General features: G+C 36.6%; 1 protein-coding gene across 2 annotated transcripts in view; it reads right to left on the reverse strand.

Annotated features, from left to right (window-relative positions):
• LINGO2 (leucine rich repeat and Ig domain containing 2) overlaps nucleotides 1-23876 on the reverse strand; it is a 1074912-nt gene extending 1051036 nt beyond the window's left edge. The window contains exon 1 of one of the 2 annotated variants that reach the window (XM_012721335.1): nucleotides 23427-23876. The gene's annotated coding sequence lies outside the window, so the exon portion shown is untranslated. Of the gene's footprint in view, nucleotides 1-22567; nucleotides 22736-23426 lie in introns of those variants that run through there. The other variant, XM_004677707.2, reaches the window with a different exon arrangement.
• Nucleotides 23877-27208: the final 3332 nt, after the last annotated feature.

A 27208-nucleotide genomic window follows, 5' to 3' on the forward strand; every position in this document is an offset into this window, starting at 1 on the left:
AGTTATAACACTTAAGGGATCTGAAATAAAATAGGTAGCTATAGTAGTTTTAATAAAATATATATATATATATATATATATATATATATATACATATCAACTAACAACCATAAACCAGCATAAACCAGAGATATTCTACCAGGGCAGAGAGGGGAACAAGATCAAAATGGGATGGGAAGAGTACATGGGACTATGGGGATGGCACAGGGGTGAAGTGGTGGTGGGAAATCCACAGGGATTACAACTGAGACGAAAAAATGTACAAAATAAAGAATAATGTAAGTAATATACAAAATTAAAAAATACATTATAAAAGGAATAACGGGTCCTCCCTGGTGGCGCAGCGGGTTAAAGCAGAGCACTGAGAATCCAAAGCCTCTTCCGCATGAGTTCGATTCCCGCCTGCCCCGGAGGTGACCACATGGCGTGGCAGACCTCTCCTGACCCGCCCGCTGCTCCCCTCAGCGGTGTACTTCGTCGATCTGCCTGTTCTGCTCCCCACTCTGTCTCTGGTGAATCCTCTCATCGCCCCTGAGCCTCTGGCCTATACCCCAGTTCTATATGCACAAATAAATAAATCTTAAAAAAAAAAAAAGAAAAAAGGAATAACACTTCCAACATGACGAAAAAGACAGCACTGACACTAACTCTTAATATTATTTAAACAATTTTTAGTATCTTTTGTATAACCAACTAAAACTGTATGCTAATTTACACTACCTAAAAGCATGGTTTTAAAAAAAATTGTTTCCATCTGATTTAATCACCTTCTGGGCAAAGCTAATTTTCTCTGAAATTCTATAGGGATGCTGTCCATACATACTGAATATTGCTGTCTTGAGAAGTTAACAAAATAATGCATAAAGCATAACACTGGGTACATAAGAAAAACAAAAGTTTCACATTAATATATATGACAAGCATTTTATATTAATATATAAGGCAAACATTGTTATGTCTCCATCAGAGTTTCAATGAGGTTAAACTCTTCACACAAATTCAAATGTGTCAAAGAATCATAGCTGAAATTTGCATCAAGGTCTTCTGTATCCAGGTCTGATACTCTTATTTGCACCACAGAACCACCATTCTTTCACAATCAATTCACATGCATAGAACATTAAATATAGGTTAGTTTAATTTTTAATTAAATCTGTAGAAATTTATACAGGCATTCCTCATTCTGCTAGAGAATTTAGCAAAGGCAATTATAAATCAAATTCTTATGAAGAACATCCTCTTTTCCCATTGCATCTTGATCTTGTTTTTAAGAAAACACAACACAGCATACTAACAAACAACATCAAATTTCAGAATCTTATATTTTATAGAATTTTAACCTCTGGGCATTTGGGCCCTCCCTGGTGGCACAGCAGGTTAAAGCACAGAACTGGGAGGCTAAAGCCACTTCAACACGGGTTCAATCCCCACCCCGGAGGTGACCCACATGGCACAGCAGACCTCTCCTGGCCCACCCACTGGTCCTCTCAGCAGTGTACTTTATCAGTCTGTCTGTTCTGCTCCCCACTCTGTCTCTGGTGAATCCTCTCACTGCCCCTGCACCTATGGTTTGTACCCCAGTTCTGTATACATAGATAAATAAATCTTGAAAAAAAAATCATCTGGGGGGGAAGGGAGGGAAATGCACGGGACTATGGTGGTGGCACAGGGGTGATTTGGTGATGGGAAACCCGCGGGGATTACTATCGAGATGGAAAAAAAAAAAAAAACGTGCAAAATTATGTAAAAATAAACTTTTGTAATAATTAAAAAAAAAAACAAAAAAAATATAGCTAGAAAAAAACAATTGATCTCTAACATTGGTATGTTGATTCAAGGGTCTATATTATTCACTCTGGTTAATTATTCTAATCTAACTTTCACCCAAACTGGGAGCTAAGTTCCCCAATTTAAAATATGATGAAACTTAAAGCCCCCACTTTTGAATTTGGCCATGCTAATGTGATTTAAAAAAAAAAAAAAAGTTTACATCTTATCATTGGATGATGCAACTAAAAAGCTAAATAGTACATCAAATATATTTTCCATTGAAACTTAAAATCGAGTAAATATATATAGTTATTATCACTTCACCTACTGTTTAAATGAAATCTAACAGTCTGAGACAAAACAAAAAGAATGCATCTCAATTTTTTGAGAAAAGGATTAAGCTAATCAGGGTTAGTGTGAACTACATAAAGCTGCATTAATATCAATTTTAAAAATCTGTTTTGCTTTGTTAAAGAGCAGTCAGCATTGAATCATAATCTAGTACTTGTTACCACAAGCAACAGATTAAAAAGTCATCAGACAGATGGCCAATATATGATTATAATAATTAAACATATTTTAATTGCAAGTAATTGTTGTAAATTACTGAAAAGACTAATTATAATAAAATTTAAGTAAACTGTATCTATTTCCACTTTAGAGCTTGGCATAAAATGAACTCTAAAATTTTCTTAGGGTTCAAATAACTAATATGTATTTTTAAAATAGTGCAAGAAAATTTGTCATATTTTATTTATCTATTCCCAATGCTTTTCTGAAATGACTCTTTTTAGCTCATATGATAACAATAGTTAGTAATTGCTGATAAATTCATATAAAAAAATCCAACAAGGTAACCAGGTAGGTTTACTATATGTTCATATAATCTAAGCAAAGTAATAGGACCAAAATAGGTATAGGGCAAGCAATAAGGATGCATGATCTGTGCTTTAAAAGCTTATATTTTCCTTTGTTCATAATATCCGTATTAATTATGAACAATTATAATAACTTTGACCCACATCTTTTCAGTCATTTAAAAATGTGTCTAACTGTTATGGCATCACCTCAATTTTAATAATTTTGTAGTTTTCTAAATACATATAGGAATAGTTATTTCTAGTGCCAGTCCTAGAAGTGTGCTTCTATGGTCTCAGACAAAAAGATTAATAAGCAAAGAACAAGTCTACTTCAAAAGGAAGTTGTTATTTGGTCACTAAGACAAAGGTTAGTTAATATTAAGTGTTCGCTCAAAATAATCTGATAATCATAAAGAATCACTCTAAATTATTTTAATCAACAAATGCATAAAATTCCAGTAGTCTTCGGAGCCCTCTCTGGTAGCTCAACAGGTTAAAGTGCAACCCACAGCCATTGCAGCAGGAGTTCAATTCCTGGCTTAGGGAGGTGACCTGAATAGCATTGCAGACCTCTCTTGACCCTCCCACTGGTGCCCTCAGCTGTAGAGTTGAAATGTACTCAATAGTACATCTGCCTGTTCTGCTCCCCTTCTCCTAACTCCATCTCTGGTTAATCCTCTCACTCCTGCACCTCTCTTCCGTTCCCCAGTTGTTTTATGCATAAATAAATCAAGCTTCAAATAAATTCCATTGGCTAACAATCTCACCACAAATATAATTTAAGCAATACCCTCTGCAAGCAAGTAGAAACAATCTCTCCAAAATTAACATAGTTCTTAAAACAATTATATTCAATAGGTTAGATATATTTTACAAACAACATTCCTTTGATCTTGTATGAGAAAAGTTTGAAAACAAGATATATAACTTAGGGATTCCAAAACTCAGTCACATTTAATTTCCAACAGGATTATTAATAAAATTGAACTTGATCTATATGCCCTGTTTCTTAACCAATTTTAATAATAATGTACACATAAATGTCTTCTTTATGATAGTGTTTTTGCTCTATTCTGTTCTGGGAAGCAATGATTTAAGTAACTGACCCCACTCATTTTCAACTTAGGTTTGTTGGTCCTAATGTAAATTATCATAATTTTTCTTATTATTTTTCATTTGGTAAGTCATCTTGAGGGTATTAAAATTGCTTGAGCTACTAGAACATGAATAAAACTTGCTGGGAATACTTCATTGCTTACTTTCTCAGTTATATTAACACTCTATCCTAGAATGCAAGATCCAGAAGACAGTAAGATAGTACAATTATAATACATTCCACTTTAACACTTTTGAAACACTTAGCAGATATTGGACATCACTCCTAGGGATTTAAAGATGAATACAATTAAATAATGTCAGTAAATACTACATTTATTTACATTATGTATTTACATAAATAATTTACATAATAACTTACAACTATGCATTTAAAATCTTATAAATAGTATCACATTGGTTTACAGACTTTTCAAACTTTACTATGGCATTTATCTCTAAATCCAGGATTATGTTCTATATTTCCAGCTAATTTGACTCACCCACATAAACTAGAAACAACATTTATATAAAGTACAGTGTCATTGGCTAGGGAATTGATCACATTTCTTTACCTAATTATCAATATTCTATCTGTGATAAAGTTACCTGCTCTCTTTAACTACTTTCCAAATATAGGATCAATATTATATATTGCATTAACAGTATTTGTACTGGGACTGTCAAATTTATAACTTGGATACTGCTATTACACTTCAATTTAAGAACCTGAATTGGATAACTTATAAAACTGCATCCTTTGGGCCCTCCCTGGTGGCACAATGGGTTAAAGCACAGCACTAAGATGCCAAAGAGACTTCAGCATGAGTTTGATCCCAGCCCCTGGAGCTGACCCACATGGCACCGCAGACCTCGCCTGCTGTTCCCCTCAGCAGTGTACTTCATCAATCTGCTTGTTCTACTCCCCACTCTGTCTCAGGTGAAGCCTCTCACCAGCCCCACACCACTGGCCTATACTACAGTTTAGTATGCATAAATAGACAAACGTTAAAAAAAAAACTGCACCTGTTAGTTAACTTATGCGTAGTTATAAAGCTGAATCTATAGCGTCTAAAAATAATTACTGACCTGCTAATAAATTTGTAATTTTTTAAATAGTTTTTAGGATAAATTTTGTATTACTCTAACAGAATTCTGCAAAAAGAAGCATTTCAAAAAAAAAACTAAAAACTGCATTTGTATTCTTCACATTATCTCTTTTCAATAATCTCCATTATTAAAATGGAGTTTCATTTCTACCAAAGTAATGTCAATTCTAAAATGTAATAGAAATAATATAGAAAAGCAACTGATCTTTTTATATGTAGAGAAAAATAGTATTCTAATGAAATAATATTAACATATATTTCTCAAATTGCTAGAAGGAACAACTTGCTGGTGCTATAACAACTCATAAATGTCTTATTTGCTCTGAATATTAGTGAGACCACATATTATTAATTTGTCTCAATACAGCTAAGCAGATGTAAAATATTTCTATTTGATGTTGCCATTATTTTCTGTACCTCACAGACCTTCTATAATACAATCCCAGAAAAGTTAATGAGTTTTAAGAAGTGCCCTCTTTCTGGATGCAGTTAGAGCATAAGCCCCTGGTTCTGCTTCATAAAGAATGCTAGTGTGCAGGGACTCCATCTTCTTCACCTAGAACACTTTGACTTCAAATCAATCATTTCTCCAGGCTCTCTGGATTCGCAGAATCTAGTCCATATTCCTATTCCCTGCTTACTACCTTGAGCTCAAATCAATTCTTTAATCTCTACGGTGCTATTCTGTCCCCTCCCACATTATATGAATCAGAATCCTCTCCAGTCTTCATTATCTTCCTAATCTCTGCTGCCTGGCATTCACCAATCCTTTACTTCTCTTGTTTTCAAATCTTATCTCAAGCATCACTTCCTTATGATGTCTTTTCCTGCTTCCCCAGTCTTGGATCAGATATTACTCCTTTGTGACTTATCAGTTTATACATACCCCTGTATACCAACAAAGACTAATATCTACAATCCTCTAGAATCTCATCTACCACATTGAGTTGCTTGAAAAAAGGGACTCTTGCTTTATAATCCCAACACCTAGAATAGCACTGGCACATGTGAACAAAGTCAAGAATTGGTCACTTGAAAAAATATGAAAGAATCATAGGGTTAAAAAATTATCAATTTAGGGCCCTCCCTGGTGGCGCAGCGGGTTAAAGCACAGCACTGAGAATCTAAAGCCGCTTCAGCATGAGTTTGATTCCCGCCTGCCCCGGAGGTGACCACATGGTGTGGCAGACCTCTCCTGACCCACCCGCTGCTCCCCTCAGCAGTGTACCTCGTCGATCTGCCTGTTCTGCTCCCCACTCTGTCTCTGGTGAAGCCTCTCACCCTCCACATCTCTGGCCTGTACCCCAGTTCTGTATGCATGAATAAATAATTCTTTAAAAAAAATTATCAATTTAAACCTTCACATATATGATATTTATAGTCAATTGTTTTGCCAGGTGTCAATTACTGAAATTCAGGAAGTCTGGCTGATAAGCAAAGAAATAACCCTATAGAGTGTTAGATGAAGAGCCACAATTACACACTACTGACACTGGTATCCAAATACTTTCAATATTATGTTAAAATAATACTTTCATACAGGTAAATTTTCTCATTGTAAAAAAATACACAAAAGATAAAATAACTAAATGCAAAACAGTTGAAATAAATCATCTAGACATAGTTATCACTAATATTTATGTAAACTTCTAATTGTTCTTTAATAACAAAGTATGTGTATATTTGTATTCATCTATACCAGTTTGTTTTACCAATCATGAAAATGTTATCTGGCATCAAATTACATATGCTGTCTACCAACAAAATTTCTTAATTTTACAAGACTTCATTTTCCACTATTCTTCCTTTCTTTCTAGAATATGGTTACTTGACTGATAAGCAACTTGTTTCCTTTTATATTCCTAGGTGTGAAGAAGGTATCTATACTATAATGGAATGTATTGCTATAAACTAAGAAAATAGTCTCTTTTTTTCTTCACAGTATTATTATCATATTTAAACATTATATTTAACATACACAACTTGAGGCTCTTCTGAGTTATGAGGAAATGCTAAAAAGGAATGGTTTTCTCCTATCACATTGAAAAACAGTTGCTATAATGGAAGAGTCTCCTTAATGCCATTATATTGACAAAAACCTTCCTTTTCCAGGTATTAAATAAGGATTGAATATATTCTTAAGTATGGCATGATTCAGATATGCAAAAGAAATCTATAATGTCTTCACTCTAAAGAACCACATGATCTAATTAGTGATAAAAGATAACCCAAATTAACTAATTATAAAGACTATGAAAGTGTATACAGGTAATTAAGGCCTAACATGTAGTATAGGGAAAATTTCCTAAATGGCAGAAAACAAATGCCTGAATTTTGGGTTAGATCAGCAAAGACTTTGATAGAAGATGTTGCAATGAATAGAAAATATTTCAGAACTAAAAGATGTGTTCATCAGTTATCACAGTTCAATCTTCCATATTTGTTCACTGTTATCCCATATTGGTAATTCACACTTCTACATACCACCAGAAGCTGTGAGGTATACTCAATCTTAATTAAAAATATAAATACATGTTTCTGCTTCCAAGTTTAATTAACCTTATTTAAGTTGTTTTGATAGATACCCCGAAAGTTTACACTGAATTGATAAAATCTTACAAAGCCACCAGATGGTGGTAGTGTCCAGTTCTAACAATAAATTCTGTTTAATATAATGATCATCTATATTATGACACACACTACAAACATTGCAAAGAAACATCTGGTACTCAGAAATACAGCTTGAATTGCTGTCATAATTTATAAAACAGTAACTTAAAATTGTATAATATTAGCCATATGATAACCCAATCTGAACTAGAATATGAAAATGTTTCATTTAAGCCAAATCTTAGTAATGTTCCATTACATCAAATACCACCTAGGTCAACCCAGAAGAATTAACAGTATAAATATATTTTGTCTGAAAAGTTGTACCTGAGTTCAGAATGTGTTTTCTACTTTTAAAATATGACAATATATTTGCATACAAAGGACCATGAATCAAAAGATAAAGACAATAACACAATAGCAGTAATAATAATAATAATACTTGTAAAGTCATAGTAATACACACTTATACACAAAATGCTACCTTATCTGAGGGAAGTGATTTAATGGTCAAATATAGGATAAAAAAAATATAATATCTCTTCAAGGTTTCATTAAGTTTAAAACGTTATAGTAAATACTGGCTAATATTATTATTGCATAACCTAAAATATGTTTTTGTAGATTCGTCACTGTATTTCTCTCCCCCAAGCCCAGACTGTTTCAAACTACAACACTAGCTGTCAGTCTAAAAGATGAACTAATTCATTGATTGTTTTAGTCAGAAAAATCTTTCACAATAAATGTGAAGTGCCCAACATCAGTTCAAGTATAGTTCCTCTTACAATGGTGAGAATATGTACATTTTCCTTAATTCTCTCTAGTAAATTTCACTCAAAAAAACTTGCAGAAACATGAAAAAGTTGTAAAGAACAGTGAGTGAATTTGCACTATTTATGATTTTAACAAAAAATATTGAATTTAATAGAAATATAATAAATTTCCAGGCTTCCCATAAATCATTATATGACTCCACAGAAAAGCCGTGACTATGCACTTATAAGCAAATATGTTTTTAATTCAATTTATGAATGGTTTAAAAAATACTGAATGGCGGGCCCTCCCTGGTGGCGCAGCAGGTTAAAGCACAGCACTAACAAGCTTGAGCCACTTCCGCATGAGTTTGATTCCAGCCTGCCCCAGAGGAGATCCACATGGCGCGGCAAACCGCTCCTGACCCGCCCGCTGCTCCCCTCAGCAGTATACTTCGTTGATCTGCCTGTTCTGCTCTCCGTTCTGTCTCTGGTGAATACTCTCCCTCCGCATCTCTGGCCTGTACCCGAATTCTATATGAATAAATAAATAAAATCTTAAAAATAAATACTGAATGGCACACTATGCTCTAATAATCTCTAGACATACTCTATAAGATCTTTAAACAGGATATTAAGTGAGACATCTTTTTTGTCCAGAATTAAAAAATTATTGACAAGTATTCTCACGTGTTTAGTGAATGTGCTAAATCACCTATGCAGAATTTTCCAAAGGAAACTCTCAAGACTATTTTATGAGCCAAATTTCCTTGACATTTAAGCAATCTAAAAGCTTGGGAAATAGATAAAGGAATTTTTTTAGCCATTGATATGCATCTCCTCAAATCAAAGCTGGAAAGGTTGCTTTAAAGTATTATATTGATGTTTTATGGGCACAGTAATTAATACGTCATTTATGCTCTAGAACATGCTATCATTAATATATTATATATCTGAAAGTTGCTAAGAGAGTAGATCTTAAGACTTCTCATCAGAAAATAAATTATAACTGTGGTAAAATCTGTTAATTGAACTTACTGTTGCAATCATCTCATAATATGTAAATATACTGAATCATATTGCACACCTGAAATAATGTTTTATGTCAATTATATCTCAATGAAAATGTCACCTATAAAGAAAGATTTTTTAAAGTTGTTTTAAGACCACTGTTGTAAAATACATTCAATATGATTATTAGAATATGTGTTAGCCAATAATTTTTAAGTTATTCATGAGTTGATTTAAAGTGAAAGTCTCTCAAGCTGAAATGGATTATCAGAGAGAAGTGCAAGCTATACTTTCCCTGAAAGAGACAAGGTCATATAAATGTTTCTAAAACAACTTAGCAAAAATAACTTAATAGAGATATTTCAAATCCTGCTCAAGATAAATGGAGAGATGGAGTAAACAGTAAAGGGAAGAAATTTTCAGATTCCCAGAACTATAAATAAACTAATCAGAAGGAAATGCATTTCCTGTGTCATAGAAAATGTATCCAAACCACCCCAATAGGTAACTCTGAAAAAGCCACAGATTTTGGTTTCCAAAGGTTACATTATGCTGTGGTATCAAAAATCCTATAATTTTAGTAGCTTAAGACCACAAAGATTAGTTCTTTGATCAGGTAACATGATTATTGGTGGGTCAGTGGTGGGTAAAGTCTAACTCTTCTCATTGAAGTTCTAGTAATTCAGGATAAGTGAACAGCCCCAATCTCCACAGTTGTTGAATGGAGAGGAAAAGAAAGAATTCTGGATATTCTTACATAAGCTACGCCTATTAGCTCATCACTTCTGCTCATAATTTCTTGGTCAGAACTCATTATATGGCTTCATCCAACTACGGAAAACCAGAAAGTTTAATCCTACAATGTGCTCAAGAGTCACAAAGAATTTTGATGAATAACATTCCTAGCACTATCCTAATGTAAAACAGAGTCCACTAAACCCAAAGAAGAACTTAGCCAAGACTATATTTATGTCAATCAAGTCAGACTTTACCTTTACCTCTTCTACTTTTCTAAGAGTCAACTGAAGACTTGCCAGAAGTAGCCTATCTGAACAAGGCAAAATAGCACATAGCATGGGAGTCAGCTGAAAGAAATGCAGGAAAGGTAAAAAGGCAGATCTTTTTCTACAAGGCAAGTGGTCAGTGCAAAGCTGCTAAAACTACACAATCCTGGGGTCCCTCCCTGGTGGCACAGCAGGTTAAAGCACAGTACTAAGAAGCTAAAGCCATTTCTGCATAAGTTCCAACCCTGCCTTCCCGGGAGGTGATTCACATGGCAGACCTCGCCTGGCCCTCCCTCTGCTCTCCTCAGCAGTGTATTTCTACGGATCTGGCTATTCTGCTCCCCACTTTGTCTCTGGTGAATCCTCTCACCGCCCTTGCACCTCTGGCCTGTACCCCAGGTCTGTAAGCAGAAATAAATAAATCTTTTTAAAAAGTAAAATAAACTAGACAATTCTGATAATAGTTGAATTTAGGACTTTTTAATAAATGGGATATAATAAAAATAGAACTACTCACATGATTAGAAATGTAAATAGAACACATTATTTTATATAGTAAACAACATATGGCGCCTCTCTGAGTTTTTAATTCATGAGAAAAAGATCTGTCCCTTTGAGCAGGTTTGAATGGCAAATAGTAGAGAAAAAGGAGATAAATGCAAGTTAGCTCAAATAAGAAATACTTACATGAAAAAGTTTGTGTTCAGTGAGTATGTAATTAATGGTAAAATCAGAAAGAAAGAAGGAAGTAGAAATTTATATATATATATATTATATATATACACACACATATATATCTGTGTATATATATACATGTATATATATGCATATATATGTATATATATATATATATAGAGAGAGAGAGAGAGAGAGAGTAAGGAATATATATATATATACATAAATGTAAAAATATTATAAAGAAAAAAAAACCCTCAAAATGAACACAAAAACAAACCCTTAGCTATCAAAATAGTTTTAGAAAAAATCACAGGAAAAATATCACCTCTCTTTTCCTTCTCTTTCTGCCTCTTTCTCCATCTCTCTCAGCATTAAATTAAAAAGCTATTACCAAAAAGATGGGGAGAAAGTTACAAATTGGGCTAAACTGGAGTTTTTCCCAGATACATAAAACCAAAATTAAAGATAAAGATCCTGTAAGAATCTGACTTAAGTCGAAAACACCTAGGAAAATGCTCCATCACAGCAAAATGAATGGCAGAAAATCTGATTAGACTGTGTAACCAAATAGGAATGCTGGGCAGAGATGAAAAACATAATTTATTTCCAACAAACTAGATTTAGGCAGTGAGTGATAACCCCTTATACTATCAGAACACATTAATAGTACATCTTTCAGAAGTAAACTACCATTAAATTGTACCTATTTGCTCTTTGAATTTGTTTCTATCAGTGATCTACAAAGTATCAACCAAGGAATTAGGCGAAAAAAGGATACAAATGTTTGAGAGGTCAAAAATTCAAAATTTAAATACTGTACAATACTGATTACTTTATGCAAATTGCCTGTAGTTAGAAAGTAAAATCAACACATTCAGAGCTCAAAAAGTTACTCAACAACCTTCAGTAAAACTCTAAACGACTACATGAAAGCTATCACCTAACCCATGTATAACTGGGTCATAAAGCCACAATTTCCTGATCAATATTTTTATTTTTACTTTAGTTTCATACTCTAAAAACTAGCATTCATATATATGAAAATTTGAGGATGTTTCAAAAGAATAAAGTAATGAATTTCAAATTGTTTGGTTTGTATTTGCCTTTATCTACAAATCCCCTATTTTGTTTATAAAAGTGTTAGACACTATTGCATTTAAGATAAATTTTCAGTGGATTTTAGATATATTTTATTAGAAAAATGACTTCCTTTGTATAAACTCTGCACATACAATATTTTCACCCATTAGTTATTTTCCCCATGTAAGATATACAGGACAAGATAAGTGCTATTATAGCCTATTTGTGAGAATATTAACACTTTACATACTAAGAGACTGCTTTGAGATTCAGCAGTTAGTAACCAGAAAGTCAGAATTTGAAGCCAAGTCTTTAAACTTTAAATAATCGTACATTATCTCCTTTTTAGTTTGGAAATGTCAATATGATGATTTTGGAAACAGTTTAAAATTAAGCATTCTAAAAATCACATTTCAATTAATTCCAAATAAATATTAATAAAAACTGATTGCATTGTAGAATTTTGTAAATAATAGTAAAAATAGAATATATTTTTTCCACTCAAGGACATGATTTAGAAAGATATACTGGGCTGTAAACAAAGACAATATATCAAATGATACGAACAACAGAAACTTGTAAAAAGTAAACAGATTACATTTTCTCCAGTGTTTCTGGAATGGTTTATAATATGAAACTTTTAGAGGATTAATAGGAATTTGCCCAGATGGGCTGGAAAATACTATTTCAGTTAAAGGGAGCCTAATGAGCAGCCATACTGATGTAGTGGTTTTATTAGTAAGTATTAGATTATTTTACTTTTAAATGTTTCTAACATCTAAAAGGTTTGTATGAATTATTAATTAAATTCATTACCACTTTATTCTTATAAAGTGATTAGTACACTTGATATATCTACATTCTTTCTTCTCCCACAAGTAAAGCTAAATGAAAAAAAAAAAAGGGGTGATTATCTACCAGCATATGCAAATAACTTCTTCATGGTTTTCTACCATTGCGAGTGACAAATCATCTGATTATCATCCATATTCTAAAGCTATAATTTTAAATCATTAATTACTATTGAATCAAACTGCATACTCTTCTCCCTTGAACTTTATATTAACATAATCATTGAACCTTCTTCTCTGAGTCAGATAGCAATGCTTTTAGCTTTGTTTCCCTAATCATTCGATGAAACCCACAGTAGACACTGCTTTGGATGGATGATGCAGGAGCAAAACCCAGGTCCAATAGGACAGTCATTCAGTCTATATCTTCTCAACAGTCAGCCATATCTGAGTATTCTTCTAAACCACATAAGCATCTAAAAATAACACCCAGAACTTACTTCATGTCATATTTCAAATTTATTTCATCAATCTTGTTCATATTGTATGAATTTTGTATAACTGAATTAAATGAATGGGGGAAACCTGTCTTTTACACAATTTTTATTCTGTGATGATTACAGTTTCTTTCCCAAAAATATAATCTATTTTTATTGAAAATGTATATACTACCCTTTGAGGATCATGAATGTAGAACTAAACATAAGTGTTTTCTTCCTACTTTTACAAAATAATCAAAAGATTTTTAGGAAAAAAGGGCAATAGCGTGCTACCAATTTAATTTCATTTGGAGAAATGAGTTTTTATAAAAACAATGGCAAATATCAAGTAACCCACATACAGAGAAAAAATAAACTGCTATAGAAGTCACGGCTTAAGGATATGCTAAATATGTTGGGAGGTATGTATATAAGACACAGGTAAATAGATATTAAGGTCACCAGTGGAAAAGAACAAAGGGAGGAATATCTCTAACACACATATGTTAGTACCTATTTACCACACAGCCTGACTCTTTTGCAGTGTTGCTCCAATTTCTAACACAAAAATAAGCTGTCATCACCTCGATCAGAAATCCTTATATTTACCTCATTATAAGACTTGTGTGACTTTGTTGAAGATTTGGAGTTAATTGAAAGCAGTGTCACTGCACAGAATACAATACTACTTAAAAATTTCCCTTTTGACATGTATCACTTCAAGTCTTCTACTCCCTAACTATTTTTCTGATCCTCTTGCCTATTAGCATAAAGTCCTCAGTCTCACTCCACTTATTCCTTGGTAACCCAGCTTGCTACTTTGTCAAAACCTTATGTTAAAAGGAGCACCAGGAAGATCTTTTACTTGTAAATGATTCTGTAACATTGAATTTCACCATGTGTTTTTCTTTTGTAATAACAAAAATATGGAAACATCAAAACTTGCATGTGAAAACAGCATCTTCAATAGAAAGAACTAAGCTCATGAATAAGGACTCACCTTAAACAACTATGAATTCCTAGAATTTTGAATGATTCATCTGCTCATAGATGTTCAACAAATGCTGACTATGATATCAAAATTATTCCAAGTGAGAAAAGTCTAACAACACATGGTAAGTTACTGTGGTAGGGAAGTACAATAAGTCACTTCACTAGTAAATAGATGAATTATTGGGGGGGGAAGAAGATAAATTAGAAAACAAAGTGGTTTGAAATCACTTATATTTTTCTAAATTTATTTTCTTACATCATTGTTCATTTTTACAGTATTTATAGTCTCCCCTCAGGTGTGCTACTCACAGTCCTTCCACCACAACACCTGTGAACCATCACTATAGCCCCTTGTTCTCTATCTAAAAGTTCTCTCTTGAGTACTCATGAGGCACCAGCACCTGTCCTTCTCCAAACCATCCTGGATAAATCTGTGGCATTCTATTTAGTTTCTTACATGCTTATACTACAATTTCTCACTAAAAATTTAGTTTCAGTTTCTTAGAAGTTCTTTGCCATATTACCAAGTATCTCAAAAGCAGGACTTTATCTAGCCCCTTCCCACAGATAATCATTATCAAATGCTTACCCCACTACTTAACACAAAGGAGTTAAATAATAAATATCCCTTAGTCAATCAATCTCTCATACACTAAATATTGTTCTTCAACCACATTTTTCTCCTTAAGAATAAGTCATGGCTATTCTTACGAAGTATTAAAGAGATGCCGCATTCATTTAACTTCTCATGAAGTATTGTATAATTATTTCAAGGTTGATTAAACTATATTCCTATAGAACACTTGGATACTTTTTAAAATCCCTTAATAAGCATATGTTTAAAGAGCTTTGTTCCTTTCCTTACATCTGTGTTTTTGAGAATTTTTTTTTGCTCATTTTCTTCTTCATTGACTACAATCCCCATTATATCATTAAGTAGAAGTGATAAGAAGAGACAATCTTTCTCTGCTCCAAAGATTAGAGGAAAATCACTTTTTTTTTATTACATTACCATACATAGGCTTGTTGCAGACATTCTACATCAAGTTGAGGAACTTGCTAAGAGTTTTTATCAATAAGGAATATTAGACATCCTGCAATATTTTTGCAGCATCTATTGATTATGTAGTTTTTTTCTTTTTATCTATGTTAATGGGGGAACTTTATTGGTTAATTTTCTAATATGTAATCAACATTGCATTTGTAGAGTGACCCCAAACTGGTCATGATATATTATTTTTTATGCAATGGTGATTTCTATTTATTAAAATATTATTAATATTGCTTACATGTGTGTTCAAGAAGGTTACCAGTTTGTAGTTTTCCTAAGTATTTGTAATGCTTTCTCATGGTATTCATATCAGGGTAATGTTGGTCTCATAGGATAAACAGGGGAGCAAACTACAATTTCCTAGGAAAGATTATATATAAAACTGGGATTATCCATCTGCCTTACGTGATCTAAAATGTTTCATAGTAAGGTCACTTTGTGTGAAGCCTTTAGGGTACTGCTCTGTACTGAATTTGGGCAATCTTTAACTGACCAAAAATACTGTACTCAATTATATACCACTGAAGGTCCTTATTTTATGTGAATAGCCTCATAATCTTTACTATATTTACAGATATTACAATCATCCCCACTATTCAATTAGAAAACAGGTGCATCATTACAAAGACTCAGAGAGCTTACTTGGAGTTACTCATTATCCTTATTCTCAATGCCAGATAATCACCAACCTACTTTCAAAACCTATAGAGGTGATTTTCTAAACATTATGGGAAAATGGAAACATGCAATATGTGATCTTTAGTGTCTGACTGCTTACATTCAGCATAGGTTACAGTGCTTTATTAGGTCATAACAGGTATCAGTATTTTTACTTTACATTGATGAATATTATGTCAAGGTATAAACATGTTTTATTTTGCTTATCCAGTCATCTGTTAATTTGATGTAGCAAGATTTTAACTATAATTCTTTAAAAGATATAAAATCATCGGGCCCTCCCTGGTGGCGCAGTGGGTTAAAGCACTGCACTAAGAAGTTAAAGCCACTTCCGCATGAGTTTGATCCCCGCCTGCCCCGGAGGTGACCCACATGGTGTGGCAGACCTCTCCTGATCTGCCCGCTGCTCCCCTCAGCAGTGTACTTCATCTATCTGCCTGTTCTGCTCCCTACTCTGTGTGTGGTGAATCCTCTCACCATCCCTGCACCTCTGACCTGTACCCAGCTCTGTATCAAAAAAGAAAAAAAAAGATATAAAATCATCAAGATATATATTTCTTTTTTGTATATATATATGCTCGTATGTGTACACACACACACATATATGCAGATTCAATAAGCATTTCTGAGAATTTCTAGAAAAAGGTCCCTGAAGTCAATTATTATGAACACGCGTAATATAATGGATATTTAAATAATTATTAAAATTTCATTCCAGGCCCTCCCTGGTGGTGCAACGGGTTAAAGCACAGCACTGAGAATCTAAAGCCACTTCCGCATGAGTTCGATTCCCGCCTGCCCTGGAGGTGACCATATGATGTGGCAGACCTCTCCTGGCCCACCCGCTGCTCCCCTCAACAGTGTACTTCGTTGATCTGCCTGTTCTGTTCCCCACTCTGTCTCTGGTGAAGCCTCTCACCGCCCCTGAGCCTCTGGCCTGTACCCCAGTTCTGTATGCAAAAATAAAAAAAAAATTCATTCCAGATAAGCTGAACCAGCTGACAATGTCGCCTGCTATATATAAGTATCTATGTCCTCACTCCATTACAAAAATGTTGTCATCATTGTCCCAATACACCAGCAATACCATCTCATTATGTCCATCTGTATTACTTAAAGTATTAGTATTATTAATTACAGATTATTAAAATAAGTTATATTTAAAATACAGATTATTAGAATATTAATGAGATTGTGGGTTTTTCATTCACTTAAGATTCCGCTCACAGGTAGTCCAATTTCCTCCCCATTTATAAATTCTTCCTTTACTTCAACTTACTCTGAATTGGAAGGCGGCACAATTCTCTTATCATTGCTTTGTATTTTCTTGTGAACAATGGATACTAAAGAATTTTCTGAATGAGCTGATTGAGCATATAGTATTTTTGGTCAGTTTACCACTTTTGCCTTCTCTCCCTAACAAAATCACAAGATTCTTAAAAACGAGTTCCATCCTTATGTTCTGATTATCGTACAGAAAATAAGTAGTCAGTAAATAGCTGACTATTGATTAATGTAAATTTCATTGAGATTAAAGCAAATATTTTGATTTTCATGTGCAAAGGAATTTGAATAAAAACCTGCAGAACCAATAATCATATGCTTAATGAGTGGGTGTCAGTCATGAACATATGAGTTGAGGATTGTTGTTATCAGGAGACTCATATACATGTGAAAACATACGTGTACATATATGAACATATATCTCTGATCTATTTTAATACATATAAATTATAGAATGTAATGCATGCATACATAGCCACATGTGTGAACGTATCATATATAGAACATGTGGTGTGTATACATGTGCATATTGCATTTTACACTATATATACTATATACATATTCAATTACATATTGTATACATGATGTAGAAAATTCCAGTAAAAAAGAGTCACTAAGATAAAGGCTCTTTTTTTCCCTTTGATAAATGTAGTCCACCGTTTCAAAATCAATATGTATCCCAAGGCACTGTTGTTGGCTCCCTTGGTACACCCAGAGCAATACAGATTTTATGCTAATTATTTCCCTTCATGCTGGCTACTAGATAGGTATCTTGCAGCTAACCATAGTTACACTATAATAGAATGAGATTGTATGAAGACACAAAATCCTCTTACATGGTCCAATTTAGAATTCATTTCAAAAACACTACTGCTATACTAGAAACTGAAATGTGCGAGAAATCTTAGACTTCCACATATATTCCTATTACACTGAAATTTGCTTGTAATTTTGATGTAGACCTTAATTATCTCTTTATAAACAATTTGATATGTTTTATTATATTTATACTAGAAACTATAATTTGTTTCCAGACTAGGTTCCTAGGTTAGCCATTTAGACTTACTAATGTCATAAGAGGAAATACAGTTGTGGTTCTATTGACAATGATACTAATATTCTGGAGAAGGAAATGATACTTGATTTTTCAACTAGTAAAAATAGACTATTCTTAGTATTAAAGAGGGAGTACATTTAGAAAAGAAAATTTTACTCTAGTTTAAAATCCTACCAGGCCTCATATTTTATCAAAAGAGCATATGATTACTTCAATGGGGCTTTTAAACTTCTATTAAAATCAATGAGTCATTTAATATCTACCATTTATTTTCTAACTAATTCACCTGATTAAAATAATCTATAAATAATATAATTAGCATTTAAACCACTACAGTAAAGTAGGACAAAAGGACTTTCTGCATCTCTGTGCAAATTCCAATATAAAAATTAAAATATTCTTTTAATTTTGTTTATAATTTCATAAATTAAGCTATTGAATCAGCAGTTCACAAGCAAGGCATTTTTTATGTTTCTATAGAAACTGGTAAGTGACCCAACAATAATGAACTCAAACACAATTGTTACTTGTGTCATAATTAAGTACACAAATGGAGAAAAAAGTACAACATACAACGTTTTCCTTTTCTTTTCCTCTCCTTTATCATCACAACTCTTTGAACTCAGCTCAAATGCCCAGAAATACTTTTGTTCACACATATCACATAAGTTATACCATATTAACAATAATTTTGAGAGACTCATCACACACATACATATTAATTTATATTTCACTTTTATAAAACTTTTTAATAGCTGTTCCAGGAAAAAAAAAATCCATCTTCATTACAAAAATGTCATAGGTATTCTTCAAATATATTTCATTACTTTTCTATCAATGCTATAATGCCTGACATTTACTTGGCACCTGGAATTTTTGTTTTCTTTTTTCCAAAATTTGTCCTAGGTATAGCCAAATTTTAAAAACCATTTACAGAATTCAAAACTGAATTTTAGAAAAATAATAATTTTTCAAACTGACACAACTAGTCATAAAATACAGTAGAATTTAATTTTCTGATGCCAAAGTCAGTGCTTTTTCTACTTCTTCATGCTGCCTCCCATAGGCACTGAATTTAGCTCTCTTGGGAGATTGTTGGAATCTGAATTTTCTGTTTGAGAACATTTTTAAAAGCCTTTTAGTAATTATATTTCTTGAATGACACTTTACAAAAAATAGTTCCATCTACTAAAGTTACTAGAGTTAATGGTTTCCTAAAATGGGTTACCGATGTCTGAACATTAAACACTGACAAGTGTCTCTTAACTACTTGCTTTCCATGTAAATCACAGATTTGATTATATTGACCCTTATGCCTATAGAAAAAGTATTAAAATCAGGCACTCAAAGCACAATGCACCATGTATAACCGGTGACTTTCCTCCATGCTTTTAGGCTTCCCAGAAACAGAGACCAGTAGAACTGTAGCCAGACACAAGAGGCTTCTACAAAGTTTGAGATAAGTATCAACCAAAGATTTATACTCCCTAAAAAACCAAATCCACAACTCTAGTGGGTTTCTTTTATTTTAAATTCAAGAACAAATGGAACAATCAATATTTTAAGACTAGTTGCCACTTAAAAATACATTATGGATTGATAACTATTCAATAACTTCACACTGGCACAGGTTTCTCTCTGAAAGAAACATTTTAACCAAGAGAGAGGTAATTAAATGATTAAAGAAAGGAGGGAGGGAGGAAAATAGCAAAGAAGGAAGGAAAGGAGGAAGAGGAGGAGAAAAAGAGGGATGAAATAATAAAATAATCAAAAAAGACTTTAAAAATAAAAAAAAAATGATGGTTGCTGAAAGAATAAAGGTACACGAAGTTAGAGGATTGAATGTGATGCCTGGTTGTTAACCTGATTCTCCTATTCTCCTTTACTTTCCTTATCAAACATCATGTTTAATAACAAGTGATTTTTTTGTTTCAGAAAATACAGTTTTATGTAATTAAAGAGTACTTATAGTTCTTAAAATCACAGTAGCTCCTAAACCATAATAGGAAGAAGCTTAATGACCTATTTCCACATCAAAACTATAAATGGAGTACCTAGAGGTAGAGGGTTATGACAAAGAAAGAAATATCCACATATTTTTTTTTAAACTGACCTTTTGTTTTCAATCTAGTTTCCTGCTTTATGGATAAAATGCAGTCAAATTGGAGAATCAGTAACTGACAAACCTTTCTGCATATAATGACCTCCACTCCTTGTACTACAGGAAAACATTTCCACCTAGAGTCCTTTCACAGAATATCTAGAGACCAAGTGGAATCAACCATAATGACTACCAGAGCCAAATAATAATCAGTTTTTAATTGCAGCATCAAGCCAATTAATTTGTGACAACATTCTATCACTTCTTATTCTTGATATGAAGTTTCAGAGGACTGAAATGGTTTTCTGATCTGTGGCATACCTGGAAATGTTCAATGTTTGATCTCTTTTAAAAATCACATTTATTAGAGAGAAAAATATATTTTGAAATAGAGTCCTAAAACTGAATTTGCGCTTACAAAACAACCTCATTAGTTTCAGTGAACTAATTGTCAAGAAACACAGTATCTGTCTTACATCACATACAGATTCTTAGCACCGATGCTCTTCGTTTGGTTTCAGAAGTGTCTCTTAGAAAGAAAACTGAGCCCTTTTTACATATTTGTCTTGCATATGCATCAAATAAATAATTTGTGTCTATACATACAGATAACTCTTAGGTGAGTAATAATTATCTTTCCATATAGAATTTCAAAACAGTACATTTTAAGAATGCCATCTTTTTTTGAGAATTCAAGTTATATATTCTTGCCTTCCATACAGACCTAGATCCAATGTAATACATGAATGACAAACTTCACATAAATCTTCCTTGATATCATGTTATGTTTTATTCTATTTTTTAATCAATAAATTGACCTGCTCTATTTTCACTAAGTTGTTCTTATTATATAATATTAAGTTACATATTATATTTAACCAAAAATAGTAGATGATCACCAAACCACTTCAATCATCACAAGTAACAAGGCATTCCATTTAAATTCTAATTTGTAAGGTAATATAACTGACTTTTCATCAGAAAGTGCTTCATGTTTTCTGCCTCACACTCTAACTGTATTGGAAGTAATGCATGCTACTGGATGATGATGAGAGTACACTGAAGAACATCCCCCTGCTTTTAAAATATTAGCCACTGCTTCCCTTTTCTAAAACATATATTTCACTCCTTCGGTCTGTGGCCCAATATTTCACAAATGCTGGGCCCCACCTTTTATTTAGTATTGCATAGAATATTCCATGCCCCCACCGTATTTTCATCTTCCTTTAATGTTATTTTGCAGGAGGTTTAATATCACAAGTAATGTTTGTTAAAAGGACTCTGAAATTGCATGACTAAATGTAAGATGACCACATATGGTATGCACAAACAACACAGCACACAACACATACATCAGCAGTTATCTGACAGACATGGATTAATCATGCCAAGCAGAAACAATACCTATTCGTGGTTTTTTTTTGTTTTTTGGGTTTTTTTTTTTCACTTACACACAATCATCAAACATATTCAGTACCCACTGTGCCCAAGGCAGTATCTTGCAGAAACGATTTCTGTTAGTGGCTTGGGCAAGGATTATCTCAAAGACAGTGTGAAATGGGAAATGAATCAGACTTCATCAAATAATCTGAACTCCAAACCATTTCCCAGCAATCCCCCCTCCTCCCTTACACACAAGCTTAACTTCACCCTCCTTGCTCCCTTGATGTTCTGGCCAAGACTTCCTACTCATGCTTATCTCTCTCTCTCCAAGTGTTTCAGCAGCTTTGCTCTGTTCTCAGAGTCAACCCCTTGGGAAAGGAAAGGAAATCAGTAAAAAGCTAGATGGTGAGACTTCACCATCAGGTGAAAAGGAAAGGGGAGGAAAAGAAAAGGGTGTGGTACTCCTTTCTCCACCACACCCCACCCCTAGAGTCGTGCACTCCAGCCCACTGCGGCTCAGGGGAACACAGCGGGTCTCCTAACACACCTTCGAGGAGCCCGGCCCTCTCTGCATAAAACTTCCCTTAAAGCCGGCAAATATTCAGGGGTAGGCGGGCCAAATTAGGGTTTAGTTCGAATATACATTGCACGGAGCTCCACCAAGCAAGACTGAAAGGCACCTTTAGTCACAGACCCGCACCTCCACCCCTTCCCACCTGGGGTACTTGAGAAATTATCTAGAACCAAGGGGCAAAAGGGGAGTGGAACAAGAGGACTTTACCTCCCGGGACTGCCCTCGGGAATCGGGCCAGGATCGAATCGGTGAAGTGGCTCCAGCTCAGGGCACAGCTTTCCCGAGCTCAGCCCGGATTCGGACCCGCGTCTCCGCAGCTCTGCTCTCAGCCAGGAGGCGCGCCGGGACTCCGGCTCACGTCCCCCGCCCTAGCCGGGCTCGCCTCCCCCTGCCGCGCCCGCTCTGCCACCCCGCGGGCACGCTCGCTCCCAGCGCTCGCCCCTCCGCCTCCCAGCGCCCCCACACCCACCCTCTCCGCGGCGCCCGCTGGGAGCCTCTAGCGGAGGCGAAGGGAACCGCAGCAGACCCGAGGCGCCCGGGAGCGGACGGCGGCTGCAGTGAGATCGGAAGGCGGCGGCGACGCCGGCGACTGCTGCGCGCGCCCCCCAATCCTCCGGCCGGATGCTGCCTCCGCCCCCACCTGCCCACCTGCGCCAGGCTCACCTGCCACAGCGTCCTGTCAGCGCTTAGCAGCGCCCACACGCTCCAGGGCCTCGAGGGGATGGGTCTGCGGTGCTAATGGAAAAAAAGCTCGCCGGAAACACACACGCGCGCGCGCACACATGCTATATAGCAACCTGGACAGACGAACCAGCAGGATACCTATTTCCCATAGGTTCCAAAGTGTAAGGTCAGGGCACTCCCTTCGGCTGCAGCTTCCGAACTGGGCGCCCGCGACAACCGGCTACTCTCCGACTCGCAGCCCCGGGCCATTCGCGTGGCCCGCGCGACCACGCGGCGACATCGCGTCCTAACTTGGCTCAACCCGGCTCGCGCCCCAACCCCAGCATCTATTTTAAGTTTTTCTTCCTCCTGGCAAACCAGGCGGTTTTTTGTGGTCTCTTACCTGGAAACGCTGTTAATTCTTGGTCAGGTCCTTAAAATCCAAAGCTAAGGATTGCGACGCACCCAAGTCCAGAGGCTTTTCCTGGACTTCCCTGCTAGCCGGCGTTTCCTTTCAATGGGAGCAGAAGGAGGGTGGCGGGTCCAAAAAAAAAAACACCTCGTACTAGAGGCGCCTCCAAATCTTCACACTGGTGGAAACGCAGACAGGGACAACCTTCCTTCCCGGCATCCGGAAACCTCCCAGTCTCTCCTCGGTCAACTTGGCTTTCTATTTAATTTTCTCCTTTAACACCACACGCCTGGCAGTTAATACTCCGGCAGTGGGCAGGAAAGAATCGGATATTTTTCGGTTGTGGCCGCTCCTCCCTCTCTTGAAAGTCCCCCTCACCTTTTCTCCCCTTAATTTAGAAAATCCACTGTCCTTTCTCTTTAGGTGGAGACCAGGCGGGGAGGTGTAGCCAAGGACCACTTCAAGGCATAGGTTCAGAAACCCATCCCCCCTGGGCAGCCCCTGGCGAAGGTGTCTGTGCTGAGGAAACTTTCGGCTGAGGCAAGCCGGGCCGAGAGGGGCTAGGCTGGCGGCGGGCGGCAGGCGGCGAGCGCCAGGTGAGGAGGCTCCGAGGATGCGGCTGCAGGGAAACACCCGGCGGGCGGCGGGCGGCGGAGTCCGGGCGGCCGGGCTCAGCGCGCGGGCGGCGCACACACACGCACACTCCCGCGCGCGCGCGATGCAACACGCGCACGCCCAGCCCGCGCCGGCGACCCCCGGCCACTCGCGAGCGAGAAGTCGGAAGAGGCAGGAGGGGCAGAGCGTGCCCAGACGTGGACGACGAGAAAACTCAGCCACCCCACACTAGTTAGGGGTTGCTGCTGGCAGGCAGGCTCCTCGCAGGAGCCCTCAAGTCCGCTTGGCCAGCTCCGAGATCTCTACCTTCTCAGGGTTCTCGTCACCCAGATCTTTCCTTCAGGCCAGTTACGCTGCTGGCACCCATCGTGAGGTCTTGGACTAAGAATTAACCCTCTCCCCATCCCCACCTTCCAGGGCCATCTCCACCCCTACTGCGGGGGGCTGTTTGAAGTGGCTGTAGCTGCTACCAAAGAAGCTGAGGGGCTCCCCGAGGTCCTCCGAATAGAAGAGCCTACATTCCCTCTCCAGTTCATAATTCCCTCTTGATCCATCTTTTCTTTTCACTCCCTCGAGTGACATTTTCCTCCAGGAGTTCCTGGCGATACCAATAGATCTTTTTGAAATGAAGTGCCTAAGGATTCGTGACGCCTGGCTTTGGGGACTGGGCTAATTTAGGGTCTACGCTTATATTGCAAACTGGACGGTAGCAGGTGAACGGCTCTGATGGAAAACGGGGAGGGATTAAGAGTCTGGAGACCCAGCCCCTTTAGCAGCCATTTCCAAGGTTTTGCACCGGGAGCAGCTGTCTAGGTTTCAGACTATCTCAGATCCCAACTTCTTTCGCTTCCCTCGACAGCCTGGAGGGATCACTGGGTGCTGCCCAGATGAGGAACCTCAAGCCAAAGTGACTTCGCTCTCTGAAACACTCCGGACTTCACAGCTACCTAGGAAAGTGTCTCCCAGTGGGAGTTTCTTACCCGTACGGGGCCCGCGGAATTGCTCACCAAAAGTAAACTTTTGCCTCCTGGCTTTTTTGTCCTTTTTGTTTTGTTTTGTTTTTTATGTTTGTTTTAAGTCATGGTTCGCCCTCGTGCTGTGCTCGGTCGCTGCGCCAACTAGAGCGCTGCACTGCCTTCCCAAGTCTTGCCAGGCTGAGCACTGCTGCGAGTCTTTTCACTCCCGACTTGGCGAGTCTCTACAGCGTGGGACCACAGGAAGAAAACACGAAGTTGTGACGCCTGCAGATAGTGCGAGGTTCCTTTGCTCCAGCTCTAGATGCGCTGTTCAGCCAATTCTCCATTCAGGTGGAACAATGTGCTCTTGACGGACTCGCTAAGAGTTGAAAGGCGGTAGATTTTGCCCAGAATAGAGTAAGTACTGAACACCGAACGTGTAGTCGCCAAGGCGCGAAAGTGGAACAAGAGGATGATGAGGTGGAAAAGATGAAACTTGTGTCGATAGGAGTGCCAGCGAACTGCTCGAACTACTCGCAGCTCAGAAATCTCCCCAAAGCTTTGGAAGGTGAGCATTGCTGACTCCTGGGGATGCGGACCAGTAGCTACCCGGCGCGCATCTGAATTTCTGGAATGAATTGGTTTTGGATTAGGTTTAGCCGATTGTGAAAGAAGCAGAGACTGAGAGGAGCTGTAGATATTAGGGGGTGGTGGATCAATGGAGACTGCCCCTTGGAGTGAGGGGACCACCCTGGACACTGCTGCTAACGAGGCTATTCTCAGACACTAGCACTGGGAGTTCTGAGGGCGCAGACCCGAAGTCCGGTTTCCCTTGCTTTGCAAAGAAAGAGCTAGAAGCTAAACTGCGGAGTTTGCGTGAAGGAGAGTGAATATTGAATTTGGTGGCGAGGTGCTTAAGGATAAAGAAGTATTTCATTTCTGTGTGCATTTATTTATCAGCAGCGACGTTTTAGGTTTGATATTCCAAAGTGTATCTTGGATATTGCCTTCTGCAGCATTTCAAGTGAAAGATGTTCTAAATGTGTTCAAACCTGATAAAAAGTGTCCACTTTCCACAAGTTTTGTTGCTTCTTCAAATTCCAGTTCTTATTCCTAATTGATAAATGTCTGTTCCTGATAGTAAAGTGTAGTGACACTTAGACTTAAAACAAACCATTTTCAACACAATGCCACCATATTCATGAGTTGTGATTACCATAAAAAACCGTGGCAGGCAATGAAGAATACTTTCAGGACTGTGATCAAGAGGTTTGTGTGTTGAAAGAAACTCCAAATTCAGAGCTGACCCCAAAGATCTGGGGCTTGAAATTTCTTTTGTAGTGGCTGTTGATGTCTATCCCAGTGTCTACTATTGATGCCTGACTTTAAAATTAGTAAACATAGGTTATTTACAAATGTAATATCTGAATGGTGTCTTACAGTTCTAAGGGAATGTCTTTTTTTCTTGAATTTTGTCTTATAACGTGTAGGCAACCATGGTATTTGTTCAGGAGAGGTGTAATCTTGACATTTAAGCACCTTCAACAAAATAAAAAGCCTGTGTATTTTATAAACACGTCTTTATAGAAGCATCCACATATTACTCCCTTTGAATGTATGGAGTTTCCTTTGTGACTTTTGATTGTTATCAAACTAAACTAGAAAATATGTTTCTTACTTGTTACACAAAAAAATGAAGAGAAAGATAGAAATCAGCTTTTTCTCTCCTACTTTTCACACTTTGCTTTTATGGGGTAAATATCTAACAATAAACAAAAGCAACAAATATGGGAGTAAGAGGACTCACATCATTCCTTTTTTTTTATGTACATAATCAAGAAGTTTCTAAGATTCAAAAGTGCTGTCAGATTCAAGAGCCTTCCAGTTCCACCTGCTGAAATTAAAATAACTACTACATTGTTCGAGCTTTGTATATTTCTCTATATTCTTTGATAAGTGAAAAATGAAGTTAGTATGCATAATATTACTTCCAATGGAGATGCTCTTGAACCTTTAATTTCCTCAAGATAATTGTGTAAAATGTATTTCCAGAACACCTTTTTCCCCTAAAAGAACATTCAATATGTTGATCTATTGCTTTGTTATAGATTAAACGTATTCTTTATCTACTGGCATGCCTTTCCAATATGCCATGAACTTTGAGAGTGAGGATGGTGTTCTATGTTTTACTGTTCTTCAACA

This window comes from Condylura cristata, unplaced genomic scaffold (assembly GCF_000260355.1).
Source record: "Condylura cristata isolate star-nosed mole 26May11 unplaced genomic scaffold, ConCri1.0 scaffold00006, whole genome shotgun sequence".
NCBI lineage: Eukaryota > Metazoa > Chordata > Mammalia > Eulipotyphla > Talpidae > Condylura > Condylura cristata.